This window comes from Phalacrocorax carbo, chromosome 27 (assembly GCF_963921805.1).
Source record: "Phalacrocorax carbo chromosome 27, bPhaCar2.1, whole genome shotgun sequence".
NCBI lineage: Eukaryota > Metazoa > Chordata > Aves > Suliformes > Phalacrocoracidae > Phalacrocorax > Phalacrocorax carbo.
The window spans coordinates 1,542,441-1,569,494 of record NC_087539.1 but is presented as its reverse complement, the minus strand read 5'-3'; the positions used below and the strand labels follow the sequence as shown (position 1 = coordinate 1,569,494).

Sequence of the window (27,054 nt, the reverse complement as noted above, 5' to 3'; positions counted from 1 at the left end):
CGCACACCTCCACTGCAAGAGTCAGGCAACGGGGCAGAAGGAGCTGCCTTGTTTCGGAGCGCTGCCAACACACTTGTCTCTGTTTTCCCCTCCCCAAGGTCCCAGCTGTTAAATACATGATTGCAGGATCTCCCAGACTATCTTAAAAAGCACGTATACCATTGCATCCCACTATTGGAACAGGAAAAAGCCTGAAAATCTGAGCCACAGACTCCAAATACACGATGTCTCCTTAGTACTGACATTTTCAAGCCTCATTTTTCTTTCAACAGTTTCTAAATGGTTAGGGTTTTGTAGCACTGGCTTAGAGGTTCCCAAGAGCTGTTCCTATCGCAGTGCCCCACGGTGGGAGAGCTGTTTGGCTTAAGCCACGTATCCCAAAGCCATCGGTGCGGCCACTCACATCCCTAGAATCACCTGCCACAAAAGACTTTAAGCAACCAGCCTCCCTTCCCCAGACCAGATACAACCCAGGTCTTTACCCCAATCCCCAGCCCAGTGAAGTGCGAACACAGAAAGCAGGGCCAGAGCTACGACACACAAGCTCCGGCCACCACAGGCCTGAATCCCCCACCTCTGCCAGAGGCACAGCACAAACCCAGACCCACGATCTCACGAGGGCACGAAGTTCATCCCTTTGCTAGCCCAGATATAAGACTGCGTCGCACTGAAACGCCAGATCAGAGCTGCACTGGACAGCACCCAGCACAAACCCAAAGCACAAGCCTCTCCCTGCCCTGGGGTGGTTCCCGTCCCAGGCCCAGCAGGATGCGACAAAGCTGTTTAATAAACTACAGGAAAAGACACACTCACATGCACTCACGCAGCACCTCCGCCTTCCTGCTGTCCCAGGACGAGATAAGTGCCTGCAAAGGCTGGCCCTAGCATTGTGACTTGCCCCTTCCCAAATGACACGTCCAAAGGGTTCAGGACACTGTTCAGGACAGGTCTAACCTCATGATCATCCCATGTGCTTACGCCTGCTGAGCTTCCAGCCTCGCTGCAAGCACTTTTGCTGCCATTTTCATGCTCCCACTTCCTGCTCGCCTCCGGCAGCTGAGTAGGAAGTGCTGAAATCCTCCGATCCTCACTGCAAACCAGGAAGCACTGGAGATCTCCTGAGAAAGCCTGTGATTTCCAGGCTGCAAATGCTCTGCAAACATCTGGTCAGAGGTATCGCATCCGGACCCAAAGAGAGTGGGGCCCACCCTCCCCATCCTCCCCATCCTCCCCATCCTCCCCATCCTCCCCATCCTCCCCATCCTCCCCAAGCGTGCTGCTTTGACCATCTGCTAGAACAAACACAGGGCAGAAACCACTTACAGATCATCCAGTTGGGCAAAAGCTACTGCACGGTCCAAATCCTCGGGCCATCCGCTTCCCCTCCTCTCCCACAACAAGCGACACCTCGTCCCTCCTGCACAGCCGCCCTGAGCCAAGCCTAGCCCGGGCGCACATCTCAACACCGCCTCTGCAGGAGCCTCCCGACGTCCCATTACTCAGCAGAGCCTCGTAACATGCCCAAACCCTGGATAATACCTTTACCATGGAAAAAGGTGTGGGAAGATCTGCTTTTTGGGAGCCTGGGGATTGCCAGCAAAGGGCAAATCTTGGACGAGTCACAGACCTGTGGGCTGCATTGGCTCGTACGCTCAGTCTCCAGACACATCCGGGCTACTCGGGGTATCAACAGCTCTTTTCCCAGCGCAGCTGCTCACATCCTTTCTCAACAAGGGATTTAGTGAGAAAGGGGAGATGCCACTTCAGTAAATACACCCAAGGAGGATGCAGCCCAGTGCCATCACTCCTCTGCCCTCAAAGCCTCAATTCCTGCAAGTGTCAGCTGGCCTTCAGAAGGGAAAGGCGACAGGATCAGAATAAAAACGTTCCAGCAAACACCAGGCTCGGGTTTACCACAGCTAAACACCCACTCTCGAAGGCAGCCACAGGTCTGCGGACCTCGTTCGACCCAATGAGTCGGGGACTCATGAGCCTGAAGTTTCTCCCTCAGCTCCGGCAGCTTATCTAGGCTTACACCCACAGCCACACGCACACATTCACATGGGACACCATCACCTCCCGGGGTGGATCAGCTGCTCCCGAAGCCGCCGTCACCTGATGCTTCCCCAGGCACCAGCTCCAGCCCATGGTCTCAGCTGTGGCCGGGGCTACTGGGCTGTCGGATGCTCCCTGGCCCGCAGCCGGGCACGCCATGCACGCAGTATCGGGGCGAAAGCACAGCCAGCGACTCTCCGTCGATACGGGGTGCACCAGCAGCCCCAGCGGGTGCCGCGGGGCTCCAACACCCCCAGGAGCGATCGAGACCCTCCTGCTCTAGACCAGCCGGCTCCCTGCTGTGGAGGGGGCTCCTCCATCCCAGTGCAGCACAGGGCACCCCTTCACAGGGGCGTGCCAGCCCCAGGGGCTTTGGGGAGCAGGGAGGGTGCAAGGCCTGGGAAGGGGGGGCAAGCAGAGCCCTTCAGGGGGCTCGGCTGGGGCTGCCCCTGACAGGGGGAAGGCATCTCCCCCTGGGAATATGGGGGGAAATGGGGCCAGGCCTGGCCCAGGGGAGTCCCCTCCTGCATGGGGACGCGGGACCCGGCCTGCGGGGAGGCCTCTAACACCCCCTGCACGGGGATGGGGGCTCAGCCTGGGGGAGGCCTCCGACACCCTCCCGGGGGATGGGGGACCCGGCCCGGCGGAGGCCTCCGACACCCCCTTCATGGGGATGGGGGACCCGGCCCGGGGGTAGGCCTCCGACACCCTCCCGGGGGATGGGGGACCCGGCCCGGGGGGAGGCCTCCGACACCCTCCCGGGGGATGGGGGACCCGGCCCGGGGGGAGGCCTCCGACACCCTCCCGGGGGATGGGGGACCCGGCCTGGGGGGAGGCCTCCGACACCCTCCCGGGGGATGGGGGACCCGTCCCGGGGGGAGGCCTCCGACACCCTCCCGGGGGATGGGGGACCCGGCCCGGGGGGAGGCCTCCGACACCGCCGCAGGAATGGGGGGCCCGCCCCGGGAAAGGCCCCTCCGACGCCCCCTCCGGGGGTGACTGAGCCGCGCCCGCCCCAGGCCGCGGTGGAAACGTCCCGGTGCCTACCTCGGGCGGGGGCCGGGCTGAGGCCGGCGGCGGAGCCAGGCGGGGACAAAGGCGAGGCCGGCGCGTCCGCGGCGGGCGAGGGCGGCGGCGGCGGAGCGAGGGCGGCGGAGCGGGGGCGGCCCCCGGCCGGGCCGCGCTGGGCGGCGGGGCGCGGGGCTCCCCTCAGCGGCTCGGCTCCACCTGCGCCGCCGCCGCCGCACCGGAACCGGGCGGGGAGGAGCGGCCGGGCCCGGCCCGGCCCACGGCGCGTTGTCTGCGGGCCGCACCGCCCCGCCGGGCCCGGCCAATGGCGCCGCCGCCGCCGCCCCCCGGGCTGGGCTTGGCCGGGCCGGGCCGGGCCGAACCGCGGCCGCCGCCGGCAGCGCCCCGCTCCCCGCGGCCGCCGAGGTGCCGAACCGGGGCCGGAACGCAGCTGGGAACCGGGGCGCACGCGTGGGGCGACGCGGGGCGCGGGCACCGGGACCGGCCGCGGGCGTGTGCGTGGAGGGGGGGGCGGTTCGAGCACTCGGGCCGAGCCGGGGATCCCGCGCGTCTGGGCAGAACCGGGATTCGGGTGCCAAAACGGGGCTCCCTGAGCCGCCCCCCGCACCCTGCGGGTGTGCAAAGGCGGGTCCCCCCTCGGGCTGGAAAAGCACCTGCCACGCACGCAGACCCCGGTGCGGCGGGATGCGCCGTGGTGCCCGGCCGCGGCGCGCTCCCCGGGCCACGCGGCACCCGCAGCCCTCGGGGGCGCGCCGCGGGCGGGCGGCGGGGCGGGGGGAAAAGCCTCGCCTGCAGCCGGAGGAAGGGCAGCGCTGGGCCCCGGCGAGCGCTCAGCGGGATGGAAAACCCGCCGCCAGAACGCCTGAAAGCGTTTGCAGGTGGCGGCTGGAACTGCTGGGGCGGCTGCCTCGGGAGGGTGGCTCCGAGCTGTGTTTTGCTTGGGCACGTGATGCCATCCTCGGTTTACGTGCCTGCTTCAAATGGAGCCTATTTCGGTTCTGCCTTAGCATCGCTCTTTTTTTTTTTAACATCATCAAAGAGTCGCACGGTAGGGTGCTGGCTGAATTGAACCTCCGCAGGGTTCAACGGCTCCTCCCCACCGACCATACCGTGCTTGGTCCTACCGAACCGATCCCGCTGAGGTCAGTGAGCCGCAACAGAAGCTTTGCCACGGCTTATAAATCCCAGATACAGAAAATGTTACACGCAGGAACTTAAGAAACTCGCCTCTTGCAGCAAGAGCTCTTCGGTAAGAAGTTCTGCCGTTACTGCAGCTTTTTATCTTGCTTCCCGAAGCTGCCGGCTCGGGCAGGACGCGTCTCGTTGCTACAGAGAGTCGGGTATGATTCACAGACATTTAGCGAGGAAAAGCTAGGAATTGCGCATTTAAAATCTCTTGCAGCTGGACCCTGAGCCCAGACTTATGAATTAAGTTTTGGAAAACATTGCTCTGCCCTGGATTTCCTTACAAAACCTGAAATCCAGCACGGTCCGCAGCGAGAGCTGTACGGCAGCGCGGAGGACGCAAAGCCGAAAGCACAGGGCTGTCTCTGGCAGATTGGTGCCGTTTCCTGCCCGTTCCCTTGGGACTCGGTCACCAACGACAAGTCCTTTCAAGTGGCCGCATCATTTGGATTTGATGCATCCGGCTGGTAAAAATAAGGGTGGCTCCAGAAAGATACGGGATGTGCAAGCAGGAAGGAGCCGTGAAGCTTGCCAGCCTTTTCTACTGCTATTTATATTACTCTTAAGTGTATTCTCTTTGAAAATTAAATACTATTAATCCAGAATATTATGCGGATCACAGTCTTAAATTTAAGGAGTGTAGCAGCTCTTTAATTGAAGCTGAGCCAAACATTCCTTTTCAGAGAGGTATTTTCAGGTGCTTCAAAATCCACATGAATATTTAGGTTGTCTTTCAAACACCCAGCGTGTAGCCTCCCAGGTTTTTGACACTCTGGTCAGGCTTCAGTACCTCCAATCTCTACATCCCATTGGGACTGGGTGAGTTTTCTTTTTAAAACGCTGATCCTGCAGCCACCCTGGGACAGGCCGATGTCTCGGGGGTTGCAGTGCCGGTGGGAAGGGGTCTCCAGAGGCTCCGGTCCGGCCTCCTCCTCAGAGCACCACCCTCCCCAGCACGGTGCTCGTGGCCCTGCCTCGCTCAGGCTGGCCATCTCCAAGGATGGAGACCTTCCACCTCTCTGCAGAACATCTCCGCTTGTCCAGCCTGTACCAGCAAACCACAAACTGTCCCAGTTGCCTTTTGTCGTGTGGGTGGCACCACTGGGAATAGGCTGACTCTGCTGTCTCGTGCTTGCCCTCAGGTTGTGGTAGGCTGTGGTTAGACCTCTCCTTCCTCCCCTCTTCCCCACCCTAAAACAGAGCGGCTCCCCCCACTTCTCCTTGTAGCCCCCTTGCTCTCGACCCTGACCGTCTCAGCAGATGCACTGCAAATGCGGTAACCATCAGAGCAAGACCCAAACCTCAGGTCGCTCACCCATGGGAGCCCCCGGGAGCCCCCTCGTCTCCAGGAGGAGGGAGCCACATCGTCTCATACCTGATAAATATGGTATTATACAGAGCAGACCTGCTCCAACAGGAGGGACGGCGACTAGCTCGTTCCAGCAGTCCCTCAGTCGCATGCTTGGAAAGACCCAGGGCAAGCAGGAGTAGGGTTCAGATCTTTGTCACTAGAAGCCAAACTGGACCCTGAGTCCCTCCATCCTGAGTGAATGTCCAAGCCACCAAACTGCTGAGAAAAGGGGCAGCAAACACGCTGGCAGAAGGCCCTAACCCGAGGAGAGCTCTGCAAACCTAATTGGAGATAGGCGCTTCCGCATAGCCCCGAGTAAAACTCCTAAATTACATGAAATTGCAGGTTTAAGACACACCTTTCCCCTGCGTTTCCCAGTGACTTGCTCTGCTCTCGGCGCTCTCCCGTCACCCCGCTGTGGGAGCTCACCCACGGGCCCTCCCGAGCGGGGATCAGGGCCGGGACAGGGCAGGTCCCGTTGCAGCTCCAGTGGAGAAAATTAACTCTATCCCAGCCAAAACCAGCACAGGAAGGGAGGAGCTGAGGGCAGGACAGCGGGAGCATCCCCACGCAGCGCACGGTGGGGACCTAGCACCTCCAGGAAAGAAAATGAGCCCAATTCAGAGCGAAGGAGGTGACGCTGAGGGGCTTCAAATCTTGTTCAAAGGCTGAGTGATACCACCCGAGATTTCCTTACTGACCGCGGGGTGAGCCGCCTGCGACGGCGCTTATTTGGCCACAGCTCCTCTGCGAGAGGACAGCTGCGTTTCCAGGAAATCCAAAGCGTGGGGGATTCTCTGACCACTGAATTACACTTCTTTTTTCCAAAGAAGAAATCACTTCAGATGCAGAGCAAAGCCCTGCCTCCTTCCAGAGCGAGGAGGCCTGGAGGAGCCGCCGCTCAGCTGCGGCGCCCGGCATCTCCGGAGGTCAATCGGTGCAGATGCGGTGAGATAAACACCGAAACACGGGTGGGTAGTGGCTGTGTTTTTGCTGAGCTATTTTGCTCACTCTTACGATACCAGACCAGAATATGGGAAGTTACATATCAAGCATGCATGCCTGCACACAGGCTGGCACACAGTTGTAAGCCCCACTTACCAAGCGGTTATTTTCGGCCCTCTCTGAAGCTGCAGCCGCTCACCTTTGGGGCTTTCTCTTTCCCTTTCATTTAAGCCAGTTTTCTTCTGGGTCAGCCTTGCCTTCCCTTTCATTTCCAAACTCTCAAAACCTTATTGATCCCCGGTCTCATCTTGGAAATGCTTGGCAAAAGCTCCTCTGGGACCATGCGTGACCCCCAAACGGCGCCTGACAGAGGTTCACTCCGTAGCAAAGACAGAGGGAGGGACAACGGCTTTTTTACTAACTCATAATTACGGAGGTTACACTTAATGCCTCTCTGATTTGCAAAATAACACCAGAACAGAAGTGCTAGACATTTAAGGTAGTTGCAAATGAATCCCAGGCTGAACCCAGGGGAGGCAAGGGGGAAACCTCAGCGTCGGTGTCAGTGGAGGAAGCCAGCCGGCGGGGGAAGGAACATCGATATCCTTGATGTCGTGAGCTGCCAAAGCGTTGGTGATTTCCCAGGCTGGCGAAGGAGCCAGCGCGTGGCTGGGGGCTGCTGGAGGCTCAGAACCCCACCAGGACGGGGGTCCGTGTGTGCGCCGGCCTGAGCGGTGCTTTGGGATCACTCTGCAAAGCAAAGCGGTGCCGAGAGGGACACAATGAGGCGTAAAGCCTTTCCGGCTGCACGAGCAATGGGAAACCAGGAATATGGGGTAGGTGAGCTGCCTCGGCCCCGCTGGCGAGCACCACGCGGACCCACAGGCATCCCAGGGCCTCGGGCAGCCTCATGAGGATGTTGATGTGCTCCCAGGGCCCCAACAACACCGAAATTGCCATGGCAATGTTTTTATGACTAACAGCTGATTCTGAGAACGGTCAATAACTTCACAATGTAAGCCCCAGCAGGCCCCACTCTGCATAAATTTACATATTACTCAGTGAAACCAACCAAAGGTGCAACTGGTGGGGAGTGTTCTCAGTGGTTTATGTTGGTCAGCAGCAGGAAAAAGGGCTTCATCCTCCCCATCTAGCTCTTTCCCCTGTTCAGTGCTCTAAATTCCCCTAAATTCATCCTTCAAAAAGGCTCAAACGTGCTGGGAAGGGCAAGCTGGGGGTCGCTCCTCCTGAGCCCAGCCAGCCCCATCATTCCTGCAGATTGCTCCCCATGCCGGTATAACCCATGGGAATCTACCCCGGGGCATCCTGGAGGAAGCCGGTGGTTTTCTCTTCCAAAGTAATAGCTCAAATAAAAGGTCAGATTCAGGGTGGGCTGGAAAACCAGAGTATTTCTGGTCTTTGTGTTCAGCTTTGAAATCTGTGAATATTTTCATGTTCACACTTCAAAAAAGAAGCGGCACCCCGGCTTCTCCCGCTACATCCCCATTCAGAAATTACCTGCACACGAAGAGTAAAACCCACCTCCAACGGCAAAGAGATCCCACTGAGACCTTCCTCCATCCAGACGGCCAAAGCTCAGGCTGAAGTTATTGGGGAATTGAATCAGCCATGGAGCCTGGGGTCAAATGAGATCATTCAACCAAGATTATTTTGGAAGCGCAGCCAGTATTTTTAGCCTGGAAAGCAAGGCACCGCTTCCCTTTCTTGAGTCTCTCCTCCCTTAGAGACCGTCGCCAGCAAGGCTGGGGCTCTGCTGCGGCCGGGCAGGGGTACATGTGCAGAACCCACTGCCGGTTGTGAAAGAAACGTGCTATTTTGATCGGTGGAGATGAATGCGCTTCACCCCCGCGCGTTGTGCAACCCTCAGACTGCCGGTGAAGGAGACAAAGACGCTCAAGGCTGCCCAGGCTCGCTCAGGCTCCCCGCGTTCGAGCCAGCTCGCAGCAAGCGGGGAGGCTTCCCGCAGCACCCCCACGCGGGCTCGGCCCCGATGCTCGGAGCTGGAGGAGAGCCAGAAGAAGGTCTTGGTCTGCCTGGGAGGGGGAGGGAGGGTGGGCAATGGCAGCACATCCCAACCGAGGTCTTTGCTGAGCGGCTGGATGTACTTCTCTAGCTCCCACCCATCACACCTCAGTCCTGCAGCAAGACAGAGCGAGCAGGAAAAGGCGAGGATAAAGCTGGGAATGTGCCCAGGGCTGGGGACAGCCTGCAAGCTGGGGGTGTGCTCCTGGCCCCCCAGAATGGCAGGAGCCATGAGGATGGGCATGGTTGGCATGGTGGCATGGGCAGCCCTATTCTCGGCGGCTCTCCTGGCCTCCATCCCCCATCCAGGGGCATCTCGGGGACCCCCAGCAGCCGCCTCCTGCCCGCCCGAGCTCCCCTGCCCGTGCCCGCTGCCTGCGGCCTCCCTGCCCGCTGCAAGCGGGAACGTCTGCAAGAGCAAGACGCCACGTAGGTGGTGGCTGCGGCAGGTGAGGAGTGACTGCGGTTTCGATCAGACGAGAGCGATGCTCCCCGGAGGAGAGCGTCCTCTGACGCGCGCTCAGCTCCCCGGCCCGCCCCAGTTTATGGAGCCGTGCTGGGAACCTGGGCTGCAGCCAGCTGCTTCTGGCACGGGGCTCTCCTAACTGGAGCCCTGGGAACAGCAAGCTCCCCAGTATCTCCACGGTGGCGACCGGGCGAACACCTGCTGTTGCCGGCATTGGGAGGGCTGTGTTCAAGCATGGGGGTCCTGCTGAGGACAGGGAAGAACCTGGTAAAATTAGGGGCACAGCAGCCAGCATTCCCCACCGGGACCGACTGCATCCTTCTGGCTCCGTAATTACCTGAGCAAAACAAGGGCTGAGTGACCATAAGAGGGGACCGCACAGAGCTGCAGGAGGGACCCGCAGCCTCGGGGACAGCCCAGTATCCTCTCCCCTGGCTTTGTGCTGGTCTGTGTCTTCCTCCCTCCATCCACAAACTTTCCATCCCAAAAACATAGCTCCTTCCACGTGCCTCTCCTGCAACCACAAAGCTCTGCTCTCATTTGGGCTGGTGCAGGGCTGTGCATGGTCTGAACCTTCCAGGTCACCTGTGGGCCTCGCAAAAATGTGAAAAAATGAAGGTTTCTCCTGCTTTCCAGGGGGAAATGGTGGTGTGCTTGTTTCAGGTATGTTTTGGCCTCCCTGGGCTGCAGCAGGAGCTCACAGGCTGGCAGTAGGATGCTTTAGCCTCATTATAAAATGCTGAAAACCACCATTTGCTCCCACTCAGTAGCTGCTGACCTCCTGCTACTGCTCCAGCACATAGCATCTGCTCCAAGCATGCCCTTATCTTCCACCTACAAACCAAGGCAGGGTCGTTACCTACCCCAGCGGGCTGCGCGGCAGAGGCGATAACGCTGCCTCTGCTCCCTGCATCCACACAAGCCCCATCACGCCAGAGCGGGGCCACAGCTAACACGGCGCCCAAAGCGGCACGTCTCAGCACTGGTGGGTTTGGAGAGGCGACTGCAAAGGAAACCAGCTCCGTTTCCCCAGACCCTATCTAAAAACCTCCCTCCTGCTGGCCTCGACTCCAGCCTCGTGCCGGGGACACCGGAGAGCCCTGCACGGTCCTACCTCTGCAAACGGCTCGACCAAAGCCACCCGCAGCTGCAAACGCAGCGGGGAGCCTGCTTGGCGCACAAGCAGGGATTAAAGCCTTCCTCCCAACCCCTACTTTTCCATCACAGAGTTTCTCCTTCTCCCCCTCCCCGCCCCGGCCATTTCTTCTCCGCTGGGGATTGATTTTGGGATGCTTGGGAGGGTTTGAGGGCAGCCTGGTGAGCCTGCCAGCAGCAGCAGGGCTGGCTGACCCAGCAAGCAGGTGGGCGAGTTGCTGACTTGGGCACAAGAGCGCTTGATGCCTCTTTTTATTTGCTGATGTACGATACGAGGGCAGCAGCTCACACCCTGCATTGGGCAACGCGCAGCTGGGCTGGGAAGGAGGCGCCGAGCGGCGCTTTGGGGAAACAGGCGGCGGGCGATCGATCGGGTCTTTGGGATGTGTCCCGGGCACTGAAGGGTTTGTGTTTCGGGGTCTCAGCTGCACAAGAGAAGGAAGAGGGGCCAGACCAGGGGCTGAGCAGGTCCTGGCCATGCTGGGCAAGTGTTAGCCCACTCCCCATGCAATTTTGGCCCCAGTTGCGCCCTGCCTGGAAACGCGAGGCACAGCTGGAGCAGCTCGGCGGACCTACTGCTCAGCATTTTAAACTTCCTGACTTCCATTCAGTAAATGTAAAACTATTCATATTTAAATGCAAAACGCTGGCGGCGTGCAGGCGCTCTGCATACAGGAACTTGTATGATACATCGCTTTTCTCCTCCGCGGGCCCTCGTCTTGCACCGCCTCCGCGTACGCAGTGGTGGGTCCACCCTCCGTACGAATACAGCTGGGACTTGGGCTCCGAGGACCGTCAGAGAGCTCACAGCACCCATCCGACAGCCCAAGTGGCAGAAGCCCTCAAGGGGCTGCCACCATTTCTCCACAAGCCCCATCTTCCGCCTGTGCTTTTAACTGAACAATGACATTTGCTTGTCAGCCCAGAAGTTTGTTTTAAATAGACACTCCTTGAATAAGACCTACAAAAATACCTTCACCATCCTGCTGCCGAGCGTGAAACCACAGCTCGGTAAAGAGGAACCATCAACTTGAAAATAAAAAAAAATAATTAAAAAAAAAATTATCACACTTCTGCCTGCCTGTTTCACCCTCCCGTTGCTGTTGGTGCTGCTGCGCGTTGCGCAAAGCAAACGGCAATTAGAGGGAAGGGGCGATGGGGGGGTTTGCTGCAGCTCTGCAGCCCCCGGGCGCAGCGCAGTCCTGCGGCCACCTTCCCCTGCTGCTCTCGTGGGGGTTTCGTACAGCCCCAGGGAAGAGAAAAACATTTGTTTTAAAAACAGGAAAATGTGATTGTAAAACCACAACAATGGGCTGGGGGGGAAAGAGCAGGAGCAGCTCTGAATTTAGCTTTCGAAACAGCCTTTGAGTTGACTAAATGTTTCTGTAGCAAATCCTGCCCGCGGCCCCGCACCGCACGCCCTCTCCTGACTCCGGGAGCAAATGCAATAACTCGGGGGCTTTGTCGTTTCCCTCAGCGCCGGCTGCCAAATCCGTGCCTCCCATTTCAAGCCCCTCTGACGGGATCTGCAGGCACAGACGCAACCTGGTGGGTTCCTCACTGCTCGCTCCCTGTGAAGCAAGGCGCAGCCCAACTTATACAGGAGCTTCTAGAGTCCTCTGCCTTTTTAATAGATCCTTAAAAGCGACTCCAGTGTGGCAATTACATGAAAGCCCATCACCTGTATACGCCAACCGCTACCTGCTCTTGCTTGCCTTTCTCGTTAGAGAAGCTCAGGGCAAACAGTTTCACAGAAAAGGGCTGTATAAGTCTACAGCAGTTTTCAAGTGCCACCACCTGAGCGACTGGAAATCGTTTATTTCCCTTTAAAATGCCCAGAGGGTTTGTATTCAGATAAAGAAATAATAGCCGGCAAAACCGTGTTTTCCTAAACACCAGGAGAATGAACAAAAGCCTCTGGCTTGCTCTGGGCACTGTTCTGAGCTGCTGGGCACGTTGGCATCGGAGGCTGAAACCCCGCCGTTATGGCACGACCCCCCCCGGCCACCGGTCCAGCGTCCACCCTGGGTCCCCGCTGCGACCTGTCCCGCACCTACAGCAAAAGTCTGGCTCCTTCTACCCTCAGGGTGGGTTTGGGAGCATCCTGCGCTCCAAGGTTAAAGCACGGGCGTGCTCAGGGGTTAAAGCCAGCTGGGAAGGGTTTGGGGTCCTGCCCTTCCCACCTCCCCTGGCCCCTGCCGCCCGCGTGCCCCCCGCAAAAGGCTGGGGCCAGAGGGCTCCCCAGCAGGGAGGGGGTTTGGGTGGCTCACCGGGCTCTGCGGGTGCCTTTCCCTTTCCAAGCCTGTGAGGCATACACAGCGGGTCTTTGATTATCAGGGCACAGAAGAGACAGTTGCACCTCATCTTAAAGCTCCTCAGAGCAGGACACAGGAACCACAGGCACTTTCTTGACCTGACACAGGCAGTTGTGATTTTCTCATCAAGCCGGTAAGAAAAAGGAACTATTGATCTGAAGCTAGCAGCTTGCCATAGGTTGGCTGATAGAAAACACAACCGAACCGACCTAGGAGGACAACTTTCCGTGGGCACCGTATCAGTCACACAAATGAAAAACCACACGCGAAATCCCTGGGCAGAGCAGGTACCGTTCGTCTCCAAAATAGCCCGGATGACTCATGCCCTAGAAAAGCTGTTCCCCTCTGTTGACTTTAAAGTGATGTTCAGGTGAAGACATCTAAAGGTAGGTGAGATGAATTCACACCTTCAGGAAAGTCCCACTGTCAAACCTACGTGCTCGGCTCCTCCAAAGCCTAACGCACCCCTGGAGGCACAAGGACGGACGCTGGCTCTGGCACCTGCCCGTGAAGAAGGGTGGTAAAATGTCACGGCAGGTCAGTAAAGATTCAGGCTCCGTATGTCCCGCCGTGGAACGAGAGGCTGAAGAGCGCTGTGTGCATCCAGGGGAAGGCTGTGGGATGACCGAACTGCGATCAGAGGTATTTGCAAGGGGCAATATTTCTCAGGGCAGAAGGACCTTTCTGGTCCAACAGCAGAGCAAGATCTAAATGGAGATAAACAGATTTTGAGGAGAAATAAGGAATATTTAAGGGATGTTACAATCCATCCAGAGCAAGGTGCTTTCTCCATCAATTCAACAGCCTGAAGCAATACCTGCTCTCTTATTAGTAAGAATGCGGAGCTCACCCAAGTGCTCCAGTCCTGGGAGAGGAAACACCGTGAGGCTGGATTGGTCTAGAGAGAGAACACCAATACGTTTTAAAGCTTTGTGACAGCAACCGCACCGTCCCCTTCCTGGACAGGGTCTACCTGAATGGCCAGAGAGCTGTCTCCAGACTCGGCAAAGCAGCTGTGCTACCAGGCTAGGCGGGTCTGCAGGGGAAGGTGGATTCCTGCCTTTCAAAAAGGCTCAGAAAACACATGAGGAACAACCGTGCTAGTAAATCTTTCCACCCAGCAAGCTATGACCTCAGCTGCCATCCTGCCTGCAGAGGCTGGAGGCAACGCTCAGCTCCGTGGTGCCGATTCACCGGCGAACACGTCAGCAGCACAAACAGGCGATGTGGAACGGATTGTATCATGCTGGGAGCCTGCTGAGAGAGACACACTGAGAAAGCCAGGAGCCGGACACCCCGGTGGTCAAGGAGGTGCGTGGGAGGAGGACGTGCCAGCCACTGCCAGCAGATGTATTGAGGTGTAAGAGCATAAGCAGCGAAGTTCCTACTATAGCCAGAAGACTTGTCATAGGATCATAGGATAATTCAAGTTGGAAGGGGCTTCTGGGGGTCTCCAGTTCAACCTCCTGCTTGAAGCTGTGAGATCAGAGTGGGTTGCCCGGGGCTTTGGTCTTGAAAGGCTCAGGGATGGAGCCTGCACAATCTATTCCAATGCTTGACTGTCCTCGTCGGGGAAAAGTTCCTCCTCGTATCCAGCCAGAACCCCTCTTGTTTCCGTTCACGCTCATTGCCGCTCCTGCCAGGCACCACGGCGAGGAGCCCGGCTGCAGCCACGCCGCGCAGGTACCCAGGGCATCACCGCTACCGCTCACACCAGGTCGCTCCCTGAAGCATAACCTCATCTGAGCATCCAAAAGCATCTTCCAAAAGCAGGTCAGGCCCCTCACCTGCAGGAGCCAGGGCAGACACACTGCCACCAAGTGGACACAGACACACGTACAGATGCCCTTGCAACTTGCTCGGAAACATCCAGAGCTCACGGTCCCTGGCAGAGAGAGTGAAGAGAAGCACCTGATCCAAGGTTAATTCAGCGAGGTAAATAAACCCACCAGCTCCTGACAGTCTGGGAGCCCCAGGGCTCGCTTTCACCAGCTTCTCCCCCTAGTCCCGACAAGGTCTGACAGCAACACTTCTGTCAGTGCCTCAGCACCTCTGAAAGCCACAGAGGAGCCCGAACTGACTTCTGAGATCTGCAGAACGAGCACATTCAGAGAGCTAAAGGTGACAACCCAAGATCGGCAAATATAATGAGCTGTGAGGGTGGGGATGCCTAAAACCCCCGGGCAAGAATGTGCCCAAAGGCTGCTGAGCAACCACATCCTACCCTCAGCCAGGCCAGCCCTGGTGGCTTCTGCTTTTGAACTCGCCCAGGTGTCCCTCGTGAGGGAGACTGTTGAGAAGAACAGCTCGGGCTGGCCAAGGCATCACGAGCTCCCCGGGGCCACCGGGAGCGGGGCCGGGGCGGTGGCCCCGCCAGCAGCCTCGCCGCAGAAGGGGCCAGACCTCCAAGCGAAGGGGAGTTTTGCTCTCAGGCTGAGGTCGTGGTTCCACTTTGTGCTTGGCAGCGCTGCTGGCAGCCTTTCCACGGCCTCCCAGCCCTCTGGGTGCCGCGGCAGACGGGGCCAGGTCTGCCAGGGACTCCCCGGCCGGCTCGCAGGCTGCTGCCTCGGCTCAGCCTTCCCTGCTCCCAGGACATGCCCGTATCGCTGCCGTCCCAAAGGAGACCTTCTCCGCTGCGACACTGCTCGAAGGAGCTTCCAGCAGCGGCAGACAGCGGGTGCAAAGGCAAAACCTCTGAGTGTGGGGACATCCCTTATGGCTTGGGTTTCCTCCTGGAGCTGGGGCATGGGCCGGCTGTGGTCAGGGCAGGGAGGATTTCTGGGTGCAGCTACACCAAGTGCTCTGGAGGTGCCAGTGGAACCCTCCTGCGACGGGGTAGGATGGAGGAAGGTGCCAGCAGGGGCGAGGGGAGCAAGCCGGGATGCCTAGATGAGCAACCCAGCGCTGCTCACGCGACACATCACAGAAATCCCAAGAAAGTGAGGGGACGACCCAAGGGGCCTTGGCAGGGAGGGTGGCCAGGAGACAGCGGAGGCTGCTCCGCAGCCGCTGGCAGGGACCCAAGCCTGCCTCTGGCCAGCTCCCTTCCTCTCGGAGAGTTTCCGGGACAGACTTTAACACTTTGCTGGCTAAGCCAAGCCACGGCTTTGGTTGCGGTTGATGGCATCTTTGAAATGGAGCTAATAACTCTGATGGGTTTTTCTGTTATGAGGGAGGTAAATAAAAGTTGGAGGAAGGAGGCTCTGGGAGAGGCATCACAGCCAGATGCCTACGAATTTTTCCTGGGACAGACATCAGCTGGATCCCACCAAAAAGCAACTCATTTTTGACACCGGCCTCGTCAAGGGCCACCTTCCCTTGCAGGACAAGCCGCTGAGGTCCCAGCGCAGCCTGGAGTCACTTGCCTTGGGAGCGGCTCCGGAGCTGCAGCCCTGCGCTGCCTACTCACCCTTCCCACTGCTGCTCCCCGTGCCCTGAGCCCTTCGTAGCCTCTTCAGCTTTGACTCAGGGTCCGTTTCCTTTCCACCTCCTCTCGCCGAGAGCTGAAGGTTTCTTTTCCTCTCCTACAGAGCTATCCCAAAAGCCAGGGGCAGAAAATCCTGCCCGTGCACATTTCCAGCACGCACCCCTGCAGCCGCCCGGATTTTCTCTTCCGACCTTCTCTACTGCAATTGCCCACGATGGATAGGAACGTTTCCAGTAGAGCTATTTTTAAAAACCAATGCTTATACAACAAGCAGTCTAGTTTGAGGTTTCATTGAGCAACGTTTCAGCACGTTGTGGTCCCCGTTACATGGGTGCTGCCCTTGTGCGAGCTTTGAACACAACACCCGACAATTTTTAAGGCTTCCTTTTAACAATTGTAACCTCACCATCCCCATGACCACGCGATTACTCATCCTTCAGATTCAAAGTAATCATTTGGAAATCATCCTGTTTTGGTTAAAAAGAAAAAAAACAACTCCCCACCCCCCCACCCTCCTAATTATGAGATGTGGCTCGTTCTCTGCCATTGCTACAGGGCTTTGGCTGTGCCTGCGATTGCAGGGCAAGGAGCTGGGCCCATCGGCCTTTTCTGAACAGCAAGAACAATTTCTCTAAAACCATCATATCCCTATTTCCCAGCAAACACAGAGAAAGACCAGGTGAATGTGGGCTGGGCATAAAGTTCAAAAATTGCCACTGAAAGAGCTTTTATTTGTCAAGTCTGGAGTTTTTCAGGTTTTCTTTGCCCAACGTCAGCTCCAGACTCTAAGCTCATGCTCAGCCCTAGAAGGGCTTTCTCTGACACACGGGATATCAGCCCATCAAGAAAGAGTAAGAGAGACCTTTTACCCTTTGTAGCCTCCTGGTAGGGAACGTTCAGGTGTGCGATACAGGGCTCAGAAACACCCATGGTAAGGATGACCCCATTCGTGTGGTGTGAGCTTTAACCACCAGGCTTCCTCACTTTACTGCTACAAGTGGTTAAATAACTTAACTGTGCGTGGCTGTGCCTTCAACAGCCCTGCGAGTTAACCCTCTTCGGCCCGCAGGATAGGTAAATTCTGCTCCTTTTGGGTATTTTCAGTCGTCAGTTGAAGGCATTTGCAGTTTTCCTCCCTGCGAGGGCAGCAGCTCTGCCGTGGGTGCCTGTGCTTTCTCGGGCTGCGTGAAGCCTTCCCGGCTGCTTCTTGTGACCTCCCTGTTTGCATGTTCACAGTCCCATCCCTGGAGTTTTCACTTTTTCCTCATTTCTCTCACCTCGGGCTGTTACTTGCGGGCCGCTCAGCCGGTGGCATTGCCTCGATTCCCCACCAAACCCCAGACCCAGCCTTTTCTCTCTTGTCCCCACTCAAGAGTTTTACTGCTTGAACAAGACGCTGCCCCCCAAGGGTCTTTCTTCCACAAGGTCTCATCTCTGGTCCCCTTTAGTCTGGCCATGAACTACAGAGTCCACAAGGCCCCCAGAATTGCCCATCAGGCTCAGCACAATCACAGCTGTTACAAATGCCACAAAAGAGCCTCTTTTTCTTTGAGTTCTTACCTGAAACGTGGACCCTTCAAAAGTTTCAGTCCGTCTAGGACTGCGCTGTTATCCGAGGGTTTGCGCCAGCATCTGGTAACTCAAGCGCAGCCTGTTAAAAAAACCTGGCAACCTCTGATCCAGAAGGATTTTTAAGCAACTGTCTTTTGCTCCTTTTGTCCTTGCATCTTTCCTTGAAGTCTTCAATTACCCCGGAACATCCTCAGTGGCTCGGTGCACTTTGGCACCTGCCTCGCAAGCCTCTCTAGCTGCTTTTCTCACTCAGCTCCTTCCCTCTCTCCTCCAAAGCAGCATTCGGCCTCGCTGCCGTAGGCGGGGAACAAAGACAACCCAAACCAGAGCTCATAACTGATGAAGCTTTAATACAAGAGGAAAGAGTGGGTGAAAGAGGAGAGGGTCTGCTGCATCTCTCTCCTGCTGCCTGCTAACCAACTCTAATTAACTCTAATTTGCACTAACTGTTGGCCGTGATCAGACGGTGCTGTCTCCAGCTGTAGAGAACAGCCCTGAAGCTGCTTTCTTGGCCTTCAAGTGGTTGTAGGAAGCCTGGGGTTGAAAGCCCTCCTGCCGCACGACGTCTACACAGTTCCTGCACTTTCTCACTTCTCAGCAAGATCCCATCACGTGTAGGGCTCAGTTTTCCTTAGTGCTGTGTCGTCTCCCTCTCCTTTCTTTCTGACTCTCGCCCTCAAAGCCAGGAGACGAGGTGCTTGAAACACAGTGGTGCTGCCAAGGTCAACCATCCAAAAGTCATGCCAGATGCTTGTAGAACATGAGATTTGGCATTAAGGGTCCCGATACTGTAAAAGTGTCAGCTCTTCCAATGTGCATCCTGGTTTCTGAAATAACTAGGGCACCCCGAGCATGTGCTCAGCTTTCTCTACAGCCCAGAGAACCAAAACCACTTGCTTTTAGCTGGAAATTCCCAGGCTGGGGTGTGGGAGCATAACGCCAGTTTCAGCACTTTTGAGGTAGGACAAAACTCAACAAGTTCTTCCATCACAGCTTCCCTCCTCCTAACCATGGTGTCATCACCTGCACATCGCTATTTTGATGCAATTTTCCAATGTATTCACAGAAAGAGAGCAAGGAAGTACCGGGGGGTGGCAAGAGAAGAGAGAAGAGCTCTAATACATGTCTTGGGATGAAGAAAGTGGGGAGATGCTCCCTCCTCATGTCCTGGCTCCGGTCACTTGGTCCAGGCCAGGGCTCTGCAAGGCGAATACTGGTGTACAGAGAAAAAGTCATTCGTGTAACGTAAGCAAATGCTGCAGCTATTGTGTATCATCACGGTTTAACGCCACAGAGCTGCCGTGTCAGGTTAGCTCGTGTCCAACAGAGCCGTCCGTGCTGTGGGTCACCGGCAGCACAGCGACCGCGGCGCAGTGCACCCAGGAGGGTCCTGAGGAGCAGCAACGAGAACTTCATGCTTTGAAGGTGAAAACCTGTAACTGAGCATCTGGCCCGGCGGTCGGAGAGCTCTGGTGTCCCGCGAGAGCCAGCGCTGCTCCCCACCACGCTAAACCTAATGCAACGCCTGCCTTTCGCACCTGAAAGAGGGGAGCTACCCCCATCCGCTAGGAGCTCGTCACGTGCCGTGTGGTGAGCAACCGATGCCGGCATGAGCGAGAACCCCCTGCCCTGTCGGCCATTCCCTTCCTGGCCGACGTCCACCAGGAGATCCTCTGTATTAAGCCCTTTGCTACGGCCCGTCTATCAGAGCATCTCTCGGCTACTTAAAATACAAGAGGCTGCACCAGCTGCGGGGAGGGAGCTGCTGGCCCGGGGTTATCCCAGCAGGAGCAGGAATAACACACCACACACCACACAAAAATGGATCAACTGGACTAAAAATCCCTAACTCCCTGCGTGGGTCTGGGTGACAAGGCGCCGGAGCTACAAACACAGAACACACCGACCGTATTTCCTGACAAAGAGTACCCAGGCTCCAGAGCAGGCTGGCAGCTCGCTCGGCAGCTCGCGGGGCAGGCAGCCGCTCGGAGCCTCCTCCTCGCCGTGCCTCGCCATTCGCTCCCCTCCGCCTCCGCCTCCCCTCGTCCTCCCGAGCAGCCCAGGCGAGGGGATGCCTACAAGCGCCCAGGCACCGATGGTGGCGATCGCGGCAACACGACGGAGACGTTGAGCAAAGAGCAGAGGATAAAGAAAGCCCAAAGACACATTTAAACCCAAAAGATGGGTTGGACGAGAGTAGCCCGGAGAGGACGAGAGTACCTTTGTTGTCAGTGCTCATCTGCCCGGTCAGAGCTGGCTGCTGCCCCTTAGGTTTCTCTCTCCTTTGCCCCAGCACATGTGACAGTCCCCAGGCAGAGCAGCTCTTTAGTGTGGTCTGCACCCTGTGTGGCGAGGAGCCTGAGCCCTGCTCTCTAGCTTTCTTCTCTGTGCAGTTTCCATGCTCGGTTTCAGAATGACGACCTCTGATGCTGCGCTGCCTCGGGCAGCGGCTCACTCTCTCGCACAAGTGGGTTTATCTCGCATCCTTTCATTTTACTCTCACACCCAGCTGGGGGCCAACTGGTTTCAAAATAAAATGAAGCTGCCAGAAGCTCTTGGGACTCTACCAACCTTTTGCAAACACTTTGAGCCGTCGCAGAGAGTGGCCTGTTTCCATGAATGCTCCCGCTGGCATAATTGGTCACCTGGGGATTCCCGGACAATGAATATCCCGGGACCAGATGCAGCAAGATGCCCAGTTTTATATCTGGGTGGTGTGGGGAGACTAAAATTGGAGCAGCTTCGGAGCCACCCACACTCACCCAGGAAGGGAAAAATCCCTCCCTTCGAGAATTTACAACCTAAAGCTCAGATTTCCACGTGGCAGCAGGCATCCACGCGAGCGAAGGGACGGTCCCAATTAACAAGGCAGACGAAAAGAGGGAGAAGACGCTGTCGCCCCGGATCTGCCAGCAGGGCAAGCCGATGCCCAGGCGGGTAACGGCCTTGCTCGAGGGCACCAGGGGAGCCTGTAACGAAAGAAGGAATTGCCCCAGCTCGCCATTCAGCATCTCAGAGCACCAGAGTCGTCCTCCCCGCGCTTGGCAGCCTGTCCCTCCAGTGCAGTATTTACTCTGAGCTGGCTGTTTCCGCAGTCATCCCTGCCGGGCTGCGGCTCTGCTTTTGCACTGGTCGAGAGCAGATGGAGCAGCCTGGTCCTCCGCTGAGCTAATGAAGCTTTTTACATGGGCAGCTGTCGACGGGAGGGCCTGGAGGTATCGCTGCTGCCGTAGCAGCCAGACGGCCTGTGGCGGGGCTCCAAGAAGGAGGCCAAGAACAAGAGGATGAGTTCACAAACTATCGTTATTCAGAATAGCTGGAGGCAGAGAACCTGGACCGGTTCTTCTGCTGGGAAGGACACCGCGGCTCAGACAACGTAGCAGCGTCTTTCCCCCACCATGCTGGTGGAAATTAGTTTTCTCCCTGTAATTGCCCTTCTGTTCACAAATTGCTAATGCCTGCTTTTAGTCTAAATAACTTTTATTTTAGGTTCAAGGCAAATGGCAAATCAGGAGAGAGCCCAGGTGAACTTCCCACGAGGCAGAAGACCTCTGTCTGCCTCCCCTGCCGTGAAATGAACTGGCTCCCACTAAGTGATAGCTGTTACCTGGGAAGGTCCGTGGGACTGGAAGTGGTTCCCAGGGCCACCGAGTGTAGGGCCAACATCTACACGAACTAAGTAACGTGGTGCAAAATTGTCCACAGCCATCCAGGCCGCACGTCCCCCCTCCTGGAGTATTCCCTGCTGCTCTGTTATTGCTTAAGACCAAAAGCCACCGGCGATAACTCGGTACACGAACAGGGCAGGAGAAATTGAGAGCACGTGCAGCAACGGAGCCTCTGTTATTCTGGGGGGGATGCAACTAGCAAGGCAAAGCGGGCAGTGTCCCGGGTAAAGCTCAGGAAGACACAAATCCAGCACTGCCTCCAGGCTCCGAGGGGATTCACTGTCATGCATAAGATAACCTGAGCTGTATGATATTCCTTCCCTTTACATCGTCAAGGTATCAGGCGTGCAAGAGGCAGATAAAAGAGTAGATGTCGCCCAACAGAAAAAGTTTATAAGAAATATGGGGTCAAATTATCTTCTTATGCAACATCCCTGCAACTTATAAAAGCTAAAGCTGTAGGACATAAATCAACCACTAACTGCCTGGGGTTAAAGAGAAACTTCCTCTCGTAGCAACCTATTGCATAAGTGCCTTTTAACGGGAGCCCCCATCTTCTGAAATCCCTGTTAGAGAGAGGTTGACTGGGCTATCGGGCTGTTGGCCTGAGTCTTTATGATCCTTTCTGGGCCCTTTTGCTCTGATCCATCTTATTTTCTCTTCCTCAAGCTGGCGAGCATCGGGGAGGAGGTGCAAAGCCAGCGGCAGTCTGCTTTGTGCCGGGGCTACCGCAACGCGCAGCTCAGCTCCAGCTGAGGCTGGTCCCTTCACCATCGCGTGTCCGTTTTCTGAGCCCCGCTCTAAGGACCGGCCACTTTAGCACCTTCCCCTTCCCTAGCACTAACTCGGGCCCTGGAAAATTTCGTAGAGGATTAATGAGCGCTGTTGACCCTTTTTCACGTGCAGTCGGTGCCTGGCGGCTGCTTTGTGGGTGCCGTCCCTGAGGAAGGCTGGCAAAGGGCTCTCAGGTCAGGCACTTGCTTTCCCTGGGGATGCAAGTGGGAAACCGCAGCGGGACCCCTATGGAAGCGCACAGCAGCGTTACCGAGATCACCCTGCAGCCGCCGTCCGGGGGGACCGGAGCGGTGCCGCGGCGCTGGTTCCCCCCCGGCTGTTGGGAGCATTTGCTATAAACCCCCGCCCTGAGCCCAAGTGGGGGGTCCCTGTGGGAGACGTGTTCCCAGCGCAGACATCGGATGAGAAACAGCAGCTCGCGCTGCTCTTTGAGGCTGTTCGGCGTCCCCGGGAGCCGGCCGCGATGACGCATGCCCACCCAGCCACTGAGGCCCAGCAAAGTCCCCGTCCTCGCGGAGGCTGTTCTTGCCTCGCTTCCCACCCTCCACGGCTTCCCCCAGCCCATCAGCAGGCTGAACCAATTTCCACTAGCCATTTCTGGCTGAAACTTGTTTTATTTATATTTTAACCCTTGCCTCGCTCTCCCCTCCCACTAAATAAACCAAAACCAAAGAGAAATCACTGCAAGTGGCAGCCTCCAGCCTTTCCGGCACCATGTTATGCCAGAAAAACCCCAGAGGGGTAGGGAAAGCCGGCGCTTTCGGTGCCCCTCCGCCTGCCGCTCCCCCCGTGCCAGGGATACGTGAGAGCTCGGTGCCAGGGCTGGCGTTAACGTGCTGTTTGTTTGGTGACTGTTCTGCTACGGTTATTTTTAGCTGGTGACGCCCGGGGTATTTCGCTTCAGGATGTCCGGTCTGAGCCTCTTTCTGGGAATCCCATGTTCTCTAATTGTAAACAGCCCCATTCAGTTGCTTGCAAGCACAAGAGGCCCCGACTTATGCAGCAGGGCTGTCAGGTGTGAGTCAAACAGGAAGCCGCTGCTGCGCAGGCGAGCGAAGTATTAGCCGTAAAAAAGTGCCCTCGATTAACTCGCAGGCCCTGGCCCCACAGCCCACCCCTTGCCAAGCCGATTTACCCGGCCGATACGAGGCCGGGGCGTTTGGGATGCTGCCCGCGCTGGGGTTTGGCTCTGCACCTCCTCCATGTCAAGGTTTATTTGGAGGCTCGGCGTTGCCTGTGCCACCCCCTCTGAAAAATGCGGTTTGGGTAACTTTGAGGCCCCAGCTGCTGGTTTTGAAAATGTCAGTGTAGGAAAAGGGCTCCGGAGCATCGGAAACCTCCTTGTGCAGGGATGCATCACTTCAGGGACACCGAGGCGTCGGGGTCTGGATGGTGCCGGCAGTCTCTGGGTGTCGGGGATGGGAGTCAGGAGGTGTGGGAGCACAGGAGGGGAAAGGCTGGAGCCAGGGGGTGGTTTCAGTCTCGTCCCCCTCCCCACGGGACCGAGACAAGGCACTCCATCAACTGGACCTTAGACAACCTGCAACTGACCAAATGACAATTTGGTCTTCTGCCAGAACCAGCCGCACGCTGCTGCCCGTGTGCATTATAACCAGACTCAAACACGCCCCTCGTGCCCCAGCGCCAGGGCAGAGGCTGCAGCGAAGGCCCCATCACCCCCAGTGAAGCTGGTACCGGGCAGAGGGCAACACAGGGTCTGGGTGACCATGCAAGCCTGTAACCCCATGAAAACATGGGCTGGTGCCGTGATAACTGTCAAGAGACAGTGGAAAGGCAAAGGACATAAAGACAGCGTCCTGTGTCTTTACGTTCAGGCATCACTGGATGATGCACATCAACAGAGGTCCCAAAAGCGGCACCAAAAATGTGCTGTTTCTGTTCCCTGTGGCGCTGCTCAGCCCTCCCCGCGGTGCTGGCAGGCTCCGAGCACCCGGGCTGGACACATGGCTCCAAAGAGCAGCGATGACACCGCGTCACTCCCACTCTCCTCCCTTCGCAGCTGCTCTAGAGGTCCCAAACATTAGCAACGTAACGGCGGCCGCAAGCACTATTTATCCCATTTCAGCAGTTCATCCCAGTTTGCCACGTTTGGGAGCCCGAGAAAAACCTTGCAACAGCAGCTGTGTTTGTACAACCAGACTTCACCAGTGCTTGTTCAGCTGAAAGAACCTGGGACCCCTCCAGCATCTCCACGCCACGGACTTTGCTACCTGCACCCCCCCTTGCACGTGGGAGCCCAGCTGCCCGGGGAACAGGGACAGCGAGATCCTCACTCGCGCTTCCCTAAAACCCAAGGATTACAGAGCTCCAGTTACGCAACCTCCACATTAGAAGCAATTTTTCTGCACGTGGTAGAAGTGTCGGGGTGACGCCTGCCTGGCCCTGCGAGGTGCCGTTGCATCCCCGGCGGCTGGGATGCCAGCGGAGGCCGGTGCCTCGCAGCCACGCGGGTCCGCTCAGGACACCCATGCTCCGCCGCCGTCCCCGCCACCCGCTCCTCCCCTGCTACCGCTTTGGTGAGCTCAAAATACAAGTAGAAATTGAGCCAGGTTAGAAAAATAACTCTCTCATGGCTGAGGCATGTCAGGTTGATGGCAGAGCGCGATGTTTTCAAAAGGGGATGAGGGTAGGATGCTGCAAAGTATCTAAATCTGGTAGGAACATGACTCATACCGAGCATCCACAGGGACCGCGGCTTCCAAGGCACCTCAGCACATAGAAAAAGTTCCCGTGCGCAGAGCAGCGCTGCCGGCCCCAGCGAAGTAGGGCATGTGCACAGTTGTGCCCGTCTCTTATCTGACTCATTTCAGTGTCTCAGGGGAAACCCTGGCATTGATAAACAGCTCTCTGCTCCCTGCCTCCGCATTTACTAACCGAAATCTGGAGTCTATTTTTAACCCCGAAACACCCACTGCCAGCGGTGGGGAGCTGCAGCGCAGCGCAGCGGGTCAGCCGGCACCGTCGGGTTGGGACTGTGTCGCTGCCAGCCCCGTTTCTGAGTCTGAGCTGGCTCGTGCTGTTGTTTACCGGGGTAATTTGACTGCGGCATTGGCAGGTTATCAAGCAAAGTGAGACCAAAAAGAGTCACGAAGGCACTTTCCATGCTCGGTGCCAGCACCGTGCCCCCGGATGGGGTATGCAAAACCTAAAGGCTCCAACTTTTTATTTTCCAGCACATCCCCCGAACACGCACGCTGTTTAACCAGCTCATCACCCCCATTTTCTGGGCAACTGGTTTCAGGGGGCAACATGGCAGAGGGGCAAGCGAGGGGGACAAAGCCTCCAGGTTCAAGATGAGCGTGCGTTAGGCAGCAGAAACCAGATTCAGGCCACGCTGCTGTTTGAGGGTCATTTTCTTCTTGTTATTTACTTCCCTCGTGCGCAGGGCTGCGGCGGACACGGGCAGGCGCCAACCACAGGCCAGCCAGGACTAACGCAGGGATGCACCCGCGGGCCTGCCTGCGCCCCCCAGCCCAGCGGCAGGACGCAGCGACACGAAACGGCGAGACCTCGAGGCTCTTCGGCTCTCAGACTCTCACGTTACAGCTCGTCCATCCGGAGACGCTCAGCTGCTCTCTCTGGAAACAGCAAGAGAAGCAGCGTTTTCGTTTCCCAGCCAAACTGAGAGCAGGAAGGGCAGGGGCGAGACAAACCGTGTCAAAGCCCAGGCTGCTGCAGAGCCGTTGCATCTGAGGTGACGCACGTCCGAGCCGGGTGACGAACTGAAGGCTGGCCCTGCCGTGAATTTGGAAGCGACGCTGAAGCTGGGGTTGGCAAAGCCCCCGGCTGCTTCAGGTGTTCGTGGGAGCTTTTTCTGCTCTTTCTGCACAGAAGGAGTGGATCCAGCCTGGCTTTGTGGCCAGGGCAGGACACCTCGTGCTTTCTCTGGCCTGGTTTCGGAGGAACCATGGGTACGGCTTCCAGCTCTCCCGCGGGGAAACACCTCCACTCCCAAACGTTGTGGGAGAGCAGAGAGTCTGGTTGCAATTCCTGCCTAAACAAAGGCTGCCTTTAACAGCCGCGTTGCGTCCCTGCCACGGGGTGACACCTTTCTAGAGCCCCCACACCCTCTGCGAGGGCTTTGGTAATCCTCCATTCTGGGACAGTTTTTTCCGGCTTTAGGAAAGTTTCTGTGGCCAAGGCTCCCAAGCGCCTTTGCTCTTCTCCCTGCACACCACAGCCCCTCCAAAGGGGTGCGAGAGACATTCGGTGGGAGATGCTTTAGATCGCCTCTGACTTCTCCACCCAGCCAGGAGCCCCCTATGAACCATTTTCTCCCATTTTCTGGCTTTTCTCAGAACCTCACACAGAATTTCTGCCTTATTCCTGGGCACCAGCTTAAAAGCTTCAGGTCACCTCTCCTCCAGGGCATTTCACACCAAAGCAGAAAGCTCAGCAGCCCAGAAACAACTCAGGGGGCATCGATCAGACTTGCAACCCCAAGAAAGGGGTCCCCGTTGCCCCATGGGAGATGCCACCGGGGAGTCACGGGCCGGGCAGCCCGCGGTGACGGTGGGTTACGTGCCTGTCCCCGGGCTGCGGTTCCTGCTCCGGCTGTTTCTGCTCCATTGCAGAGATGTACTATAAAACCTTCATTTCCTGACACACATGGGATGAGGCCAAGGGGTCGTGTTTTGGACAACCTGGCTTTTCCATGGCAACCGGCAGTGATGTCACCAACATGCAATGATTGGAAGGGGCCTGGGGAATGGCGAGCTCTCCAGGAACGAGGCGGGAGGGGAGGCCGAGATGGCAGGAGACGCGCTTGCCGAGGGCCGGGGCCGTGTGAGAGCAGCCCGGGCAATGTTTTCCTTGGATGGCCCCGAGCACAAGCTGTGGCCGAAGAGCACGGAGGCTGGAGCCTGGCGCGGCAGCTGTAGCAGAGCCCGTCCTGCCCTCTCCTTCCTCCAGCTCCCATCCCTCTGTGCATCCCCCCGGCGTTTCGTTCCCCTGCGGCTGAACGGCCCCAGCCAGCTCCTCTTGCACAACGCTGGCTAAAACATCCGACCATCTTCTTTCCCGTGCAC

At 57.3% G+C, this 27,054-nt stretch overlaps 1 protein-coding gene across 3 annotated transcripts in view; it reads right to left on the bottom strand.

Annotated features, from left to right (window-relative positions):
* HDAC7 (histone deacetylase 7) overlaps positions 1 to 27,054 on the bottom strand; it is a 95,537-nt gene that overhangs the window by 53,138 nt on the left and 15,345 nt on the right. Inside the window, exon 1 of one of the 3 annotated variants that reach the window (XM_064474367.1) lies at positions 3,103 to 3,240. The exons of the other annotated variants lie outside the window; for them this stretch is intronic. The gene's annotated coding sequence lies outside the window, so the exon portion shown is untranslated. Of the gene's footprint in view, positions 1 to 3,102; positions 3,241 to 27,054 lie in introns of those variants that run through there. 3 annotated transcript variants of the gene reach the window in all.